We start from the raw sequence: 10,559 nt of genomic DNA, 5'->3' as shown, positions 1-10,559 counted from the left end.
ATGACATGGGAGTCATTAGGCTTAAGCAAGCCTGTTAATCTGTTTTGCTGAGCTGGCTCTGTGTTTTTAAAAAATAATCAATTGAATACTTTGCAACATGTATCTGTTTTGCAGTTCACCATAGGTTCTGCTCCTCTCTGTACCTCGCACCTGGCTGCTTTACAAATTAGCATTACTTCTGTCTCTGATAGCTTTTGAATTCACAATCCTTAAACTCAACACAAAAAACACTTTCATTAAATATATAAGACTCTGGATAGAAGGACTATGAATCAGGACATTGAGACTGGGAAAATACTTGGCAGCAACAGTTGATGACAAACATGTCCAAATCCAGGCAGGGAGGCACTTAGGAAAACATTGATTCTGATCATTTCAAAAGGCAAAATTTCAAGAAGAATGTGAAAGATGAAGATAATTTTTGTTCATCTGCCATAGTTCAGTTGTTTGAGATATACATATGTATTCAATCACTCAGTCGCGTCCAACTGTTTGTGACCGCGTGGACTGCAGTACGCCAGGCTTTGCTGTCCTTCACTCTCTCCTGGAGTTTGCTCAAACTCATGTCCATTGGGTCGATTATATAATCCAACCATCTAATCCTTCATTGTCCCCTTCTCTTCATGCCTTCAATCTTTCCCAGTATCAGAGGCTTCTTCAATGAGTTGGCTCGTCACATCAGGTGGCCAAAGTATTGAAGTTTCTGCTTCATCAGTCCTTCCAATGGATATTCAGAGTTGATTTTGTGGTTTGATCTTTCTGAAGTTAAAGGGATTTTAAACAGTCTTCACTAGCACCACGATTTGAAAGCATTAATTCTTTGGCATTCAGCCTTCTTTATGGTCAAAATCTCACTTCTATACGTGACTACTGGAAAAATCATACCTCTGATTATACAGACCTTTGGTGGCAAAGTGATGTCTCTATTTCTTAATATGTTATCTAAGTTTGTCATGTATCAACTGTCTTCTGTTAACAACACAAGAGAGGACTCTACACATGGACATCACCAGATAGTCAATACGAAAATAAGATCAATTATATTATTTGCAGCAGAAGATGGAGAAGCACTATACAGTCAGCAAAAACAAGACCAGAAACTGACTGAGGCTCAGATCATGAGCTCCTTATTGCAAAATTCAGATTTAAATTGAAGAAATAGGGAAAAGCACTAGGCCATTTAGATATGACCTAAATCAAATCCCTTATGATTAAATAGTTGAAGTGAGAAATAGATTCAAGGGATTAGATCTGATAGAGTGCCTGAACTATAGATGGCAGTACATAGCACTGTACAGGAGGTGATGACTAATACCATCCCAAAGAAAAAGAAATGCAAGAAGGTAAAATGGTTGTCTGAGGAGGTCTTACAAATAGCTTAGAAAAGAAAAGAAGGGAAAGACAAGGGCGAAAGGAAAAGATATACCAACTGAATGCAGAGTTTTAAAGAACAGCAAGGAGAGATAAGAAAGACCTCGTAAGTAAACAATGCAAAGAAATAGAGGACAGCAATAGAATGTGAAAGACTAAAGATCTCTTCAAGAAAATTAGATATACCATGGGAACATTTCATGCAAAGAGGGGCACAATAGAGGACAGAAACGTAAAGGACCTAGCAGAAGCAGAAGAGATTAAGAAGAGGTGGCAAGAATACACAGAACTATACAAAAAAGATCTCAATGACCCAGATAACCATGATGGTGTGGTCACTCACCTACAGCCAGACATCCTGGAGTATGAAGTTAACTGGGCCTTAGGAAGCATTACTAGGAGCAAAGCTAGTGGAGGTGATGGAATTTGAGCTGAGCTACTTAAAATCTCGAAAGATAAGGCTGTTAAAGTGCAGAAATCAATATGCCGGCAAATTTGGAAAATTCAGCAGTGGCCACAGGACAGGAAAAGGTCAGTTTTCATTCCAATTCCAAAGAAAGGCAACACCAAAAAATATTCAAACTACCACACAATTGCACTCATTTCATAAGCTAGCAAGGTAATGCTCAACATCCTTCAAACTAGGCTTCAATGTTATGTGAATCGAGAACTTTCAGATGTACAAGCTGGTTTTAGAAATGGCAGAGGAACCAGAGATCAAAGTGCCAACATGCATTGGATCATAGGAAAAGCAAGAGAATTCCAGAAAAATCTTCTGCTTCATTGACTATGCTAAAGCCTTTGACTGTGTGGATCACAACAAACTGTGGGAAATTCTTAAAGAAATGAGAATACCAACCATCTTACCTGCCCCCCGAGAAAACTGTATGCAGGTCAAGAAGCAACAGTTAGAACTGGACATAGAATGGACTGGTTCCAAATTGAGAAAGGAGTACATCAGGGCTGCATGTTGTCACCCTGCTTACTTAACTTATATGCAGAGGACATCATACAAAATGCCTGGCTTGATTAATTAAAAGCTGGAATCAAGATTGCAAGAAAAATATCAATAACCTCAGACATGCAGATGACACCACCCTAATGGCAAAAAGTGAACAGGAACTAAAGAGCCTCTTGATGAAAGCAAAAGATGAGAGTGAAAAATCTGGCTTAAAACTCAACATTCAAAAAACTAAGATCATGGAGTCCAGTCCCATCACTTCATGGCAAGTTGTTGTTCAGTCACGCCATTGTGTCCAACTCTGCAACCTCATGGACTGCAGCACACCCGGCCTTCGTGTCCCTCACCATCTCATGAAGTTTTCCCAAGTTCATGTCCATTGCATCAGTGATGCCATCCAGTCATCTCATCCTCTGACACCTTTTTCTCCTTCTGCCATTAGTCTTTCCCAGCCTCAGGGACTTTTCCAGTAGGTAGACTGTTCACATCAGAAAACCAAAATACTGGAGCCTCAGCTTCAGCATCAGTCTTTCCAAGTATTCAGAGCTGATTTCCTTAAGATTGACTGTTTTAATCTCCTTGCTGTCCAAGAGACTCTCAGGGGTCTTCTTCAGCACCACAGTTGGAAGGCATCAATTCTTCGGCACTCCAACATTTTACAGTCCAGCATTCACAACCATATGTGACCACTGGTAAGACCATAGCCTTGCTTATATGGACCTTTGATGGCAGAGTAATGTCTCTGGTTTCAACACACTGTCTAGATTTGTCATAGCTTTCCTGTCAGGAAGCAACTGTCTTCTGATTTCATGGCTGCAGTCAGCATCTGCAGTGACTTTAGAGCCCAAGAAGAGGAAATCTGTCACTACTTCCACCTTTTCCCCTTCTGTTTGCCAATGAAGTAATGGGGCCAGATGCCACAATCTTAGTTTTTTTTTTTTTTTAAATACTTAGTCTTAAGCTGGCTTTTTCACTTTCTTGCTTCACCCTCATCAAGAGGCTCTTTAGTTCCTCTTTACTTTTTGCCATTAGAGTGGTATCATTTGCATATCTGAGGTTGTTGCTGTTTCTCCCACCTATCTTAATTCCAGCTTGTAACTCATCCAGTCTGGCCTTTCTCATGATGTGCTCAGTGTGTAGGTTAAACAACCAGGATGACAGCAGAGAGCCCTGTTGTACTCCTTTCTCAATCTGAAACAATCATTTGTTCCATACAAGGTTCTACCTGTTGCTTTTTGACCCACAGACAGGTCTCTCAGGAGACAGGTGAGATCATCTGGTATCCCATCTCCTAAAGATCTTTCCACAGTTTGCTATGATGAACACAGTCAAAGGCTTTAGCTTTGCTGACGGAACAGAGGTAGATGTTTCTCTGGAATTCCCTTGCTTTTGCTATGATCCAGTGAAAAATAGAAACAGTGACAGACCTCACTTTCTTGGGCTCCAAATTCACTGTGGATGATGACTGAACACTGATTAAAAGACACTTGCTGCTTGGAAGAAAAGCTATGACAAACCTAGACAGCATGTTAAAAAGCAGAGATATCACTTTGCCAACAAAAGTCTATATAGTCAAAGCTATGATTTTTCCAGTAGTCATGTATGGATGTAAGAGTTGGACCATAAATAAGACTAGGCACTAAAGAATTGATGCTTTTGAACTGTGGTGCTGCAGAAGACTCTTGAAAGTTCCTTGGACAGCAAGGAGAGAAAATCCTAAAGGAAATCAACCCTAAATATTCATTGGAAGGACTGGTGCTGACGCTGAAGCTCTTTTACTTGGCTACCTGTTGTGAAGAGTTGACTCATTAGAAAAGCCTCTGATGTTGGGAAAGATTGATGGCATAAGGAGAAGGGGATGACAGAGGATGAGATAGTTGGATGATATAATCGACTAAATGGACATGAGTTTGAGCAAATTCCAGGAGACAGTGAAAGTCAGGGAAACCTGGCATGCTACAGTCTATGGCCTCTCAGAGTCAGACATGAATGCGTGAACAATAACACCTAGGTTTGTCATAGCTTTCCTTCCAAGGAGTAATTTCCTTCTTCCAAGGAGTCTTTTAATTTCATGTCTGCACTCACTGCCCACAGTGAGTTCGCAGCCCAAGAAAATAAAATCTGTCACTGTTTCCACTTTTCCCCTTCAATTTGCCATGAAGTAATGGGACTGGATGCCATGATGCAAATTTTTTGAATGATAAGTTTCAAGTCAGCTTTTTCACTTTCCTCTTTCACCTTCATCAAGAGGCTCTTTAGTTCTCTTCACTTTCTGCCATTAGAATGGTATCATCTATGTATCTGAGGTTGTTGATATTTCTCCTGGAAACCTTAATTCCAGCTTGTGATTCATCTGCACAGAAGTTAAATGAGATGGGTGGTAATACATGGCCTCACAATACTGTTTCCCAATTTTGAACTAGTCTGTTGTTCCATGTCCAGTTCTAGCTTTTGCTTCTGAACCTGCATACAGGTTTCTCAGGAGACAGGTAAAGAGGTGGTCTGGTATTCCCATCTCTTTAAGAATTTTCCACGTTTTGTTGTGATCCACACAGTCAAAGTATTGAGTATAGTCAATGAAGCGGAAGTAGATGTTTTTCTGGCTCTCCCCTGCTTTATCCATGACCAGTGAATGCTGGAAATTTGACATCTGGTTTCTCTGCCTCTTCAAAACCCAGCTTGTACATCTGGAAGTTCTTGGTTCACATACTACTAAAGCCTAGCTTGAAGGATTTCAAGTATAACCTTGCTATCATGTGAAATGAGTGCAATTGTATGGTAATTTGAACATTCTTTGGCATTGTCTTTCTTTGGGGTTGGAATGAAAACTGACCTTTTCTAGTCCTGTGACCATTGCTGAGTTTTGCAAATTTGTTGGCATATTGAGTGTAGCGCTTTAACAGCATCATCTTTTAGCCTTTTAAGTAGCTCAGCTGGAATTCTATCACCTCCACTAGCTTTGTTTGTAGTGATGCTTCCTAAGGCCCACTTGACTTCACATTCCAGGATGTCTGGCTGTAGGTGAGTCATCACACCACCGTGGCTATCTGGGTCATGAAGATTTTTTGTGTGTGTAGTTCTGTGTATTCTTGCCACCTCTTCTTAATCTCTTCTGCTTCTGTTAGGTCCATACCATTTCTGTTCTTTATTGTGCTCATCTTTGCATGAAATGTTCCCTTGGTATCTGTAATTTTCTTGAAGAGATCTTTAGTCTTTCCCATTCTATTGTTTTTCTCTATTTCTTTGCATTCATCACTAAGGAAAGCTTTCTTATTTTTCCTTGCTATTCTTTGGAACTCTGCATTCAAATGGGTGTATCTTTCCTTTTCTCCTTTGCCTTTAGCTTCTCTTCTTTTCTCAGCTATTTGTAAGGCCTCATCAGACAACCATTTTGCCTTTTTACATTTCTTTTGCTTGAGTATGATCTTGATCACTGCCTCCTGTACAACGTCACTAACCTTCATCCAGAATTCTTCAGGCACTCTGTCTATCAGATCTAATCCCTTGAATCTATTTGTCACTTCTACAGTATGATAGCAAGGGGTTTGATTTAGGTCATACATGAATGGTCTAGTGGTTTTCCCTACTTTCTCCAATTTAAGTCTGAATTTGGCAATAAGGATGCTGTGAAAGTGCCACACTCTATATGCCAGCAAATCTGGTAAACTCAGCAGTGACCACAGGGCTGGAAAATGTCAGTTTTCATTCCAATCCTAAAGAAAGGCAATGCTAAAGAATGTTCAAACTACCACACAATTGCACTCATCTCACTAGCAAAGTAATGCTCAAAATTTCCAAGCCAGGCTTCAATAGTACATGAACCATGAACTTCCAGATGTTAAAGCAGGATTTAGAAATGGCAGAGGAACCAGAGATCAAATTGCCAACATTTGCTGGACCATCGAAAAAGCACGAGTTCCAGAAAAACATCTGCTTCTTCTTTATTGACTATGTCAAAGCCTTTGACTGTATGGATCACAACAAACTGTGGAAAATTCTTAAAGAGATGGGAATACCAGACCACCTGACCTGCCTCTTGAGAAACCTGTATGCAGATCAAGAAGCAACAGTTAGAACTGGACATGGAACTACAGACTAGCTCCAAATCGGGAAAGGAGTACATCAAGGCTGTGTATTGTCACCCTCCTTATTTAACTTATATGCAGAGTACATCATTCAAAATGCTGGACTGGGTGAAGCACAAGTTGAAATCAGGATTGCTGGGAGAAATATCAAGAACCTCAGATATGCAGATAACATCACCATTATGGCAGAAAGCAAAGAGGAACTAAAGAGCCTCTTGATGAAGGTGAAAGAGGAGATGAAAAAGTTGGCCTAAAGCTCAACATTCAGAAAACTAAGATATGGCATCTGGTCCCATCACTTTATGGCAAATAGATGGTTAAACAGTGAAAACAGTGAGAGACTTATTTTGGGGGGCTCCAAAATCACTTCAGATGGTGACTGCAGCCATGAAGTTAAAAGATGCTTACTCCTTGGAAGAAAAGCTATGACCAAACTAGGCAGCATATTAAAAACCAGAGACATTACTGTGCCAACAGAAGTCTGTCTAGTCAAAGTTATGGTTTTTCCAGTAGTCATGTATGGACGTGAGAGTTGGACTATAAAGAAAGCTGAGCACCGAAGAATGGATGCTTTTGAACTGTAGTGTTGGAGAAGACTCTTGAGAGTCCCTTGGACTGCAAGGAGATCCAGCCAGTCCATCCTAAAGGAAACCTGCCCTGAATATTCATTGAAAGGACTGATGCTGAAGCTGAAACTCCAATACTTTGGCTCCCTGATATGAAGAACCATCTCATAGGAAAAGACCTTGATGCTGGGAAAGATTGAAGGTGGGAGGAGAAGGGGACGACAGAGGATGAGATGGTTGGATGGCGTCACCGACATGATGGACATGAGTTTGAGTAGGCTTTGGGAGTTGGTGATGGACAGTGAAGCCTGGTGTTCTGCAGTCCATGGGTTGCAAAGAGTGAGACACGACTGAGCAACTGAACTTAACCCTTGCGTTTCATTTCTCTTTACTTCAGCTATTTGTAAAGCCTCCTTTGACAACCACTTTACCTTCTTGCATTTCTTTTTCCTGGGAATGGTTTTGGCCACTGTCTTCTGTACAGTGTTATGAACCTCCGTCCATATTTCTTCAGGCATTCTGTCTACCAGATCTAATCCATTATCTCCACTGTATAATCATAAAGGTATTTGATTTAGGTCATATCTGAATGGCCTAGTGGTTTTCCCTATTTTTCAGTTTAAGCCTGAATTTTGCAATAAGGAGTTCATGATATGAGCCACAGTCAGCTCCAGGTCTTATTTTAACTGGCTGTGTAGAGCATCTCCATCTTCGGAAAATATATATGCTAGTGAAAGTGAAAGTCGTTCAGTCATATCTAACTCTTTGCAACCCCATGGACTATGAAGTCTGTGGAATTCTCCAGGCCAGAATACTGGAGTGGATAGCCCTTCCCTTTTCCAGGGGATCTTTTCAACCCAGGTGTTGAACTCAGGTCTCCCGCATTGCTGACAGATTCTTTACCAGTTGAATCCCAAGGGAAGCCCAAGAATATTGCAGTGGGTAGTCTATCCCTTCTCCAGCTTATCTTCCCAACCCAGGAATTGAGCCAGGGTCTCCTGCATTGCAGGGGGATTCTTTACCAATTGAGCTATGAGTAAAGCCAGCTAGTAGAGTCTTCTTAATACTTAAATATACTAATTAGTTTAGGGGGTGTCTTAATTTTTTATTTGATCATACAAGTTATCATATGATAACTTATTAGTTAGCTAATAAGTAACTCGTATCATATGGGTATGATCCTAAGTTATAAGGATCTATAATTCCCCCTCAAAATTGTCTACATTCATTGTTTTTAAAATTTGTGAGAGAAAATGCATTTAGCTTTATAGTAATGGTATATTTTACTTAAATGCTCTATCTAGTAACAGTGTTTCGCAAAGTTTGGTAATTCATGTGGGCAATGATGTCATTATTGTTTTATTGCTAAATTAAAAAAAAAACAATAGCTTCCTCTTGACACTGAGTATCTACTTTGGTTGAGGTAATAGAACTATATAAGGAGTAAAATCTATCTCTAGTTTCAATCCATGATCTTTAGAGGAAGTATTGCCTGAATAAGGATTTTGAAAAAGCAAGCACTTTATGAGTAAACCAGATTGTATTGGACAATTGTCATATAGGTTTAAGTTGGTTTAACAACAAAATTTATTATAGTTGGCTAAGAAGTCATTTATTTTTGAGTTCTTCCTTCCATCTCTTGAGAAATCTATTGCCATTATATAATTCTTTGTATGAGGCAGGATAGGATTATATCATTCACGAATAAATGCCTCCACTGAAATTTGCTAAAATATAAGGGATTGCAAAGTAATGTCTCTGCTTTTTAATATGCCATCTAGGTTGGTCATATCTTTCCTTCCAAGGAGTAAGCGTTGTTTAATTTCATGGCTGCAATCACCATCTGCAGTGATTTTTGAGCCCAGAAAAATAAAGTCTGACACTGCTTCCACTGTTTCCCCATCTATTTCCCATGAAGTGATGGGACCAGATGCCATGATCTTAATTTTCTGAATGTTGAGATTTAAGCCAACTTTTTCACTCTCCTTTACTTTCATAAAAAGGCTTTTTAGTTCCTCTTCACTTTCTGCCATAAGGGTGGTGCCATCTGCATATCTGAGGTTCTTGATATTTCTCCTGGCAATCTTGATTCCAGCTTGTGCTTCTTCCAGCCCAGCGTTCCTCATAATGTACTCTGCATATAAGTTAAATAAGCAGGGTGACAATATACAGCCTTGACGTACTCCTTTTTCCTATTTGGAACCAGTCTGTTGTTCCTTTTCCAGTTCTAACAGTTGCTTCCTGACCTGCATACAGGTTTCTCACGAGACGGGTCAGATGGCCTGATATCCTCATCTCTTTAAGAATTTTTCACAGTTTATTGTGATCCACACAGTCAAAGGCTTTGGTATAGTCAATAAAACAGAAATAGAAGTTTTTCTGGAACTCTCGCTTTTGTGATGATCCAGCGGATTTTGGCACTTTGATCTCTGGTTCCTCTGCCTTTTCTAAAACCAGCTTGAACATCTGAAAATTCACAGTTCACGTCTTGCTGAAGCCTGGCTTGGAGAATTTTGAACTGATATCATCCTCTGTCATCCCCTTCTTACCTGCCCCCAATCCCTCCCAGCAACTAACTAACTATAGCTGTAAATAACTAACAGTGCTATAGGTAAATGTTGTTAATGACAGTGCCAACCTGATTTAGGGAAATGCTATATAATCAAAACTTCTGTGAACAAAATTCAGCTAAAAGCTATTATTAATTCAGCTTCTAATTTTGTAAGGTATTCTGATAGATTCTGTTGTCAAAATGACTACAAATAGTCAAATGACAAAGCTGTTTAAGATTTGTAACTGTGGCAGATTTTACACCTTTTTTTGTTAAGCCATTTTATCAACATCACCTTTGACTCTTTTTAAACATGAAAAGAGAGATTCATAGCCACACATTGCAACAAAAATGTATTTTCTATTAGACAATAGAATTGACATACTTTTTATTACAACTCCATCAGATGTAACACGTAACATACAGGGAGTAAATCAAATAGCATACAAACCTGTTTTAGAACATTCATCACCTTCTCCTGCATCATTATCAGAAAACCAAGATCTTTAGGGTATTCATGTAAATATGCTAAGCAGTTAATTTATACTATCTTTAAATTATCTTGCAATCCCTTCAGTTCAGTTCAGTCGCTCAGTCGTGTCCGATTCTTTGCGACCCCATGATTTGCAGTACACCAGGCCTCTCTGTCCATCACCAACTCCCGGAGTCTACCCAAACCCATGTCCATCGAGTCGGTGATGCCATCCAACCATCTCAGGTTGGCACTGTCATTAACAACATTTACCTATAGCACTGCTTCATGTCTATAAAGCAACCAATTATAATGATAGTATATTATAGTTATTTATGGCTATAGTTGGTTATTTGTGACAATAGGAGAAGAGTTTCTCAAATTTTAGAAATCTATTTTGATACCAAGTTCAAAATTATCTATTGTTTAATGGGTTAAATCCTGTTATGCTATATTTTATTTCATGGGCAATGGCCAAATACAATGCTCTTTGTTTAGAAAAACTTAAATCATCCTGGAATTTGGTAGGCTCAGTGTAGCCAAGCCCAATCAA

The sequence above is a fragment of the Dama dama genome, chromosome 25 (assembly GCF_033118175.1).
Source record: "Dama dama isolate Ldn47 chromosome 25, ASM3311817v1, whole genome shotgun sequence".
In the NCBI taxonomy this organism is placed as follows: Eukaryota; Metazoa; Chordata; class Mammalia; order Artiodactyla; family Cervidae; genus Dama; species Dama dama.
This window is presented reverse-complemented; position numbering follows the sequence as displayed.